Source organism: Melospiza melodia, chromosome 5 (assembly GCF_035770615.1).
Source record: "Melospiza melodia melodia isolate bMelMel2 chromosome 5, bMelMel2.pri, whole genome shotgun sequence".
NCBI classification, from domain to species: Eukaryota; Metazoa; Chordata; class Aves; order Passeriformes; family Passerellidae; genus Melospiza; species Melospiza melodia.
In genome coordinates this window covers 37,756,182-37,763,192 of record NC_086198.1, presented here as the reverse complement: position 1 = coordinate 37,763,192, position 7,011 = coordinate 37,756,182, and positions in this window count along the sequence as shown.

The window sequence follows — 7,011 nt, the reverse complement described above, 5'->3', positions numbered from 1 at the left end:
TTCCTTCCAACTCAGGATGCTCTGTGATTGTCTGATTTTGTGATAGAAATCATAGGATTTTCTCTTTGGGACAAAGATGAAATTATGACTGCCCTTTACTCTGTAAACCAAAAAGGCTTGTGAAGGATGTGAACTTATGTTTACTTGGGATACTTCCAGTTGGTGGAATTAAGTCCATATCCATTTCCTTCTTGTCATTGGTAACCAAATCAGGATTCTTCTGAATTGAGGTTGCGTTTTGTATCCAGAAAAACACTTCTAAACTACTTTTCCTTTATGGATAATGCAGGTACAATAATTGTGATGGGGAATAGACAGTGAGGAGGTTCTTCCATCTGTTGATGCATGCTTTATGTAGCAATTAAGTCAAGCAGAAAAGAAGGCAAGAGAAACAACATTCGCAGTTTTCTTGACATTAATGGTGTGTTTGAGCTGCCCTTGGTGTGGCCAAACAGCAGCCAGGCTGAGCATCCTTATTTTTTCAAAATGATCTTAAGAGGCCACAAAGCAAAGAAGACAGCACACCATTCTTCTGTGCTGCAAGCACAAATCTTTCCCCAGCAAGAGGAATATACCCATATACAAAAATGAAATTTTCTGTGCACTTATAAAAGCATACATGCACCAAGTGATTAGAAAAAAGGACTTGGTTTCTTGATCTCAGATATCTTATGTGTGAATCATACTTGTTTTTTTTTTTTCCTCCTGGCTTTGATTTAATAAGTTTTTTTGTGCCGGATCAGCCATTCATTTGCCATTATGTTTGGTACTATGAAATGAAAAAATCCTATAGGAAAAAAGGGAGAAAAGCTGAAGTGCCCTGATGGAAACACATTACATAAACTACCACTACAGGTTAGCGGCCTATATATTTCTTCACCCTTGAGCCCACACCGTGAGTAGGAAGTGAGTCCAAGCTCACTGGAAGGGAGGGCAAGCTACTGCACCTCTAACTTGCCAAGATGAGGAATGGAAGGAACGAAGGTTTCAGACTGGTTTGAGTTTTTTACTGTGTTTTGTTTCCCTTTGTTTTTGTCTTTGCTTCTGGTTCCAGAAGCAACTGAGAGAAAGATGAGCTTTCCTCAAAATGCTTATTTGCTTTTTGCGGACTTAAGTCATGAGCTGCTGGGGCTCAATTCCTGGGGCTCTGCTATCTGCTAGGAAGAATAATGTGTGGAGGCAGCAATTATTTGTCAAGTACTGGCAATGTACTTGGCATGCTCCAAGGCATGGATAGGAAAGCTTTGCCTACTCTGGAGAGCTGCAGTTTAGGTTACAGACCAAAATGTGAAGACAAATCGCACAGGGAGCAAACGTGGCTATTTTTAAAATCCTTTAACTTGGTGTTTTCAAGGAAGAGAGGATGGGTTTTTGTGTACCAAGACTGTGTTTGTTCTCTGGACAGGCATGGTTGCAGCAGTTTAAAATTAAGAGAGGTCTGTTGGGAAGCATTTAGGCAGTTATGAGAATGTGAGACTTGTGGAGAATTTTGTGCCATGGGTAAGTGACTTGGGAATTAAAAAGCAAGGGTTAACTGTCAGATAATATGAATTGAGTTGCTGAAAAGAGGTGCAGTGAGTGAGATTTGGACAGGAGTTAATAGGAAGACAATCAGAAGGCTAAAGTATTTTTTCATCAGGTGAGAATTAAATTTTGCAAAATCAACCCCCTCTTTTCTTTTCCTCCCATCTCCTCCCCTTCTGTCCCCTTTCATGTGCTAAATGACTCTGGTGGAACTGTGCTGTAGGTACAGTATATTGTGATTAAATGCTCTGTAATCCTCTCTGAGATCCATTGGACCAACAAGTATAAATGGAATGCCAGTTGCATAAAATAAATCTGAATTCTTGCTGCACCATGGTGAGGCAGCTCAGTTACAGCTTCGACCACCCATGAATGCTCAGCACACAGCAGGGCTACTTTTGGACTTGCATCTCACCTATTATCTTGGTAGTAGGGTATGAATCTCTTTGAATGTGAAAGCCTGGTTTTGTTTAAGTGAGGAACATAAGAAAAGGCTCTTTCCTTATTTTGTTTTTTCCTTGGAGCAGATGAAAGGTGGATAGAAGTGACTGTAAATTTTAGGAAGGAAAGAAGAGGAAAAAGGCTAATGCTTGCTGAGCAGAAATTTTATTTTCCCAGCCATGCTACCCAAATGTTAAGAATCCCCTGTACAAAAGTGTCACTGCTTGGTCTATATAAATTCCTGTAAGAACAAAGGACACTTTCTGGAAGGGAAACAAGACTGTATTATGCCATTCAGCAGCTAACAGAAGAAAGAGAATGGCTGCTTCCTGCCAACATTCATACTCTGAAGATGTATGCATGAGGTGGTAGGTGAGCATTCAGCTCTTGCTGCAGCTGGCTCTTGGTGATGACTTATCCATCTTGTGGATAAACTGTATGAGAGCCTCAGAGACACAAATGTGAGGGGCTGGCAGGTTAGCTCAAGGACAGTGATAGTGACAATGGCTGCAGGGGTCACCTGGAAGCAACTGAGTAGAACCAGCATGGCTGCTGTGAGAGCATGAGCATGCTAGGATTGCTGGGAAAACAGGAATATATTTCAAGGACACATTTTCCAGGTCCTGCTAGGCTGGGAACCCTGCGCTGGCTCACACTGACTGCATTCTCCAGTCTGTATTAGTTCCACATTCATTGATTGCTGTTACTCTGACTCCTTTCTGTTTGGCTTTTCCTTTTCTGTTCATGGAAATGTCAGTGATTCTTTACCTGCCTTTTCTGACCCTCTTTACCTTCCCAGCTGGGGAGCTATTCTTACAAGCAGGATTTGATTTCCCCAAAATATTGATACCACACACTCCTTGCTATCCTCTCACCTCTGGTCACAGCAGCTCATTGCCTGCCCTTCACTAACTCTGCTCACTGGGAGTGTGGCACAGTGATTTTATGTTTGTGCTGCAAGGTCCTACTGTGCATATTTCCTATGGAGAGCTCAGGGATGGGACTGAATGTGGGATTGATTTCACTGCTCCCTCACTTGCCCATCTGCTGATGCTGAGGTTTCTCTTATGCTCTTCCTGAGAGATTAGTGGTGAACATGTCATCATCCCCACATTTAAATGAACTGTTTCCTGAGGATTTGAAATGCCTTGGCCTAAAGAAGTTTAATGAGAACAATAATTGCCTCATTTCCCACCACATAAGATCCCAATCCTCTTCTTGGCACAGGTACGGCATGTAGCAAATGTTTCTATAGAAGACTTAAACTATTCTGCTCTTTGAACCCCTGTCATTGTTGGCTGTCTAGTGCTGGAATAATTAAAAAATTTCTTAGCAAAATATGTTTGACCAGGGTGTAATTTGATACACTGCCTAGTGTACACTGTTGAAAAAGGATGAAGTTTTGTCCTGACAGCTAGAAGCATAAAACAGATACCTGACAGTGTTTAGCTGCTTTGTGGATGCTGCACAAGTTGTCAGAAGGATCTGCCTGTGCTGTTGAATCACAGGCTGTGTGACTTGGAAGGTTGCTTCTGTTCTGTTCTGATGTCTTTTCATCTCAGCCAAGTGTCTGTGGTTGTCAGTCCCCTTCAGCTCCTGTGCTCTGCTTCTTGTGATGCCATTTTGGCTTCTTTATTGTCTTCATTTTTAGCTGCCTCTCATTTTCTTATTTCTGGCCTTTAATTTCATCTGTGGTAACATAGAGAGGCTAATTCTATTTATTTGGACTATTTCATCTTGAGACCAACTTCTGGCACCACCAAGGACACGGAGAGCTTTTACTTTATCCTGCAGCACATGTTATGAGTCCCTCTCCTTTTTAACTACATTGTTTCAGTCTTTATTGCTGTTTTATGTCCCATAAGAACCTTAAAATACAAAATTGATGCCCAGGAGCTCTCCTGGCCTCCAGTGTTCACCCCAAAACACATTTTCCCTGTAATCTTCTTTTGCCAGAGGGCTCAAGCAGAGTCTGTCACATGCAGAGACAGAGAATGTTGTGCCTCTATGGGAACACCTAGGGCTTGGTGGTCACCTTGCAAAGAGCTAAGGCACAAATTTTCACGGTGGCCATTCCCAAGGAAAGGAGTGCCTTGAGGCTCAACCCTCCTTGGAATAGCTCCTAAGAAAAATTAGGCTACAAGTCAGTATTTGTTTACAAATCCTAAACAGATGGCACACATCTACTTGTATGAACAGAAGGGAGTGGAGAAAACCCCAACATATTCTCCAAGCAGCATTTAATTCAGATTTGGTGGTTTCCTTTACTCCATATGACTCAACTGACAAGTTGGCAAATGCCTGGCAGCATTTATAACTGAGGCCTCTGTTTTCACTGGGTCTTTAAGTCTTCAGGTTACACTCACTGAGTGGAGCCTGCAGCAGGCACATTCCTTTTCTGTGTTTGGTCCCTGTACACTTTTTGAATCATTTCAGTGGAAAGATTTTCCCCTGACCTGCTAATTTATCATTCATTAACTCGAGAAAGAAGGGTTTTGCCTTTCTTCCTAACAAGCCATTGCTTACTTCCTTACGCTTTGGAAGTGCCAATTCCTCTTGTTCATCACTTGAACACTTCTTAATTGCCCAACCAGGTAAAAATCTTTTCCATGCTGATGCTATTAACTCTTGAAGGTGTAACTCTGCTCCCTGATGCATGCTAGAGCTTGGAGTATCCAAATCCCAGACAGAAGTTTTTCACTTCATTTGATGACCATATTTTATGGACTACTATAGTTGTAATTGATTCAAACAACTTGCTACTGGCTCTTTTTGAGATCAAGCCCAAAGGTAATCAATAGCTCAGTAGTATTAATAGATGTGAGGTGCTTTAACTCTTTACTCCCTCTAAATTTAGGCTTTTGAGAAACACCCTAACAAACTCCTATCCTTTCTCTCCCCCTCTTGAACATACTAATAACCCTTTTTCTTTCTGCTAACGCTTTTTCCTTTCTTGCACTCACTTCTTTACTCTCTTTCTTCTTCCCTTTTTCCTGTGGTACTTCTTTTTCCTAATCTATTCCCTGCTGCCATGCTCTGATTCATGATCCCTGTGAGATGAGGCTGCATTGGCTGTGGAGATGTGGGGGAGGCCTTCTCCTCAGCCCTTTAACTGCAGCAGAGAGTGGGAATCAGAGCTCCCTGCTGCTGCAGTTCAGTCTCACATAGCAATGTAAGCTGGAGCTGATGGCAGCTCCATTAGTGTGACAGCCTGAGTTGCCTCAGCTGAGCAGTAGATGTGCCACCTGTTCTGCTGCTCTGTGATGGGGATTGCAGCTTTTGGAGGAGTCAAGGAATAGGTAACTGTGCATTCTCCTCTCTCTCCTCCATGAACTGCCAGAGCATCAGAGTCAGCGTCCTTGGCTTTCCTTTCTTCCAAATATTGATTTTACAGCCTCTTAAAAATTATCATTCCTTGCACAATCTCATGGTCAAAGACTAAGTAAAAACATCCATTCTCACCTCAAACCACCCTACCTGACCACAGGAAAAATAAACCCGTTGGCTGAAGTCTACTGCTGTGTACCTCCAGAGGTGGAAATGAAAACCAAGCAAATTCTTCATCTGCACTTAATTGAGGACTATTGTTACATTCCTGTCGTCCCCACGTATTCCCTGTTATCGTTCCCCCCAGCTGTCAGAGATGGGATGGAGCTAGATGGTCTTTAAGGTCCCTTCCAACTGTATTCATTCTAGAGTTCCATCATTCTCCAGAGGTGGCACTGCCTGGCCAACAAACCAAAGGTCTCCTTAGCTGCCCTGTTTCCCTCTTCAGCCAAATTAGCCCCATAGCAGTGTTGATACATTAAATATAACAAACTTGCATCGATTTTATTACTCCTTTTTTATTGTTAAGGCTGAGCTACTTGATTTCTCCCTGCCCAGTGCCTGTGAGGAGCCTTGCACCCCTCTGGCCATGCCCCTGTGCCTCAGGCTTGTGTTAAAACCCACAGCTGAGGTTAACAGATCCTTTGGGGTGCATTGAAGTGAAACACCACTGTGTATGCATATATAAATATATGCCAGGTTCGTTGTGGAACACCTTGGTTGCAAAGGAAAGGAGGTATGTAGCCATTTTGGTAAATACAATTGGAAATATGACAACTTAAAATGTATAAAAATACCACTTCAGAGATGTAAGGTTCAAAGTAGGTATAAGGAAGAAATTTTTAATCCTGGGGGGCAGGCAGGCAGCAGAACAGGCTGCTCACAGAGGGTTGCAGTCCTTCATCCTTGAGAATGTTCAGAAATTGGCTGGATCATCCTGGTGTACCTCCAGAACTGACCCTGCTTTGAACAGGAGGTTGTATCACTGCACCCCTGAGGTACCTTCCAACCTGAATTTTCTTGTGGTTCTTGTGTCTCCTGTTCTCTGAGACTGCTGTATTTACCTCACCATATCAAATTAGTAGAGAATAATAAATTAAAATCAAATAGTATACTCTGGAAAAAAAAAGGATGTGGCAAGAAGCAGGGATCGAATATGTCCTATTATTTGATTATCTTATTAATGAAATCTTCAAGAGTGTAGTACAGAGGTAGGGGAAAAATTAAAAAGAAAATGTGAGCATTTTAATTTTGTTTCTTCCCATGTGTTCTGATGCATTTTCCTAGGTTTGATATGTACCACTTGGCTGCTGTCATTTAAATTCTTTTATAAACCACAAGTAAATGGTATCTGAGTTTATTTTGTACTTTATGTGTGGATGCAGATAGAAGGAGACTATTCACGATATGGTTGCTGTTCAGCATGCTTAATTGTTTGTAATTGTTTTTTTTTTTTTTTTTTTCATTTCCCCTTATTTTTACATAGCATTATTTCTGATATCTATGCAGAAAAATGAGATGGTTCAGCTCCCCTTTATGTAGTCAGTTATTTTCTGAAGAAGGAAAAAGAGCAAGTACCAAGAATTAGGTTCAGATGACAGATGTTTCTGTGACTAAACTCAGTTTAGTTTAATTAACATAGAGAGGAGTAGGAAGGAATGTAACCTTTTAAGCTTTCCTTGTTTACAGATAGTAGGAGAACAGTAAATAAGTCTGAGC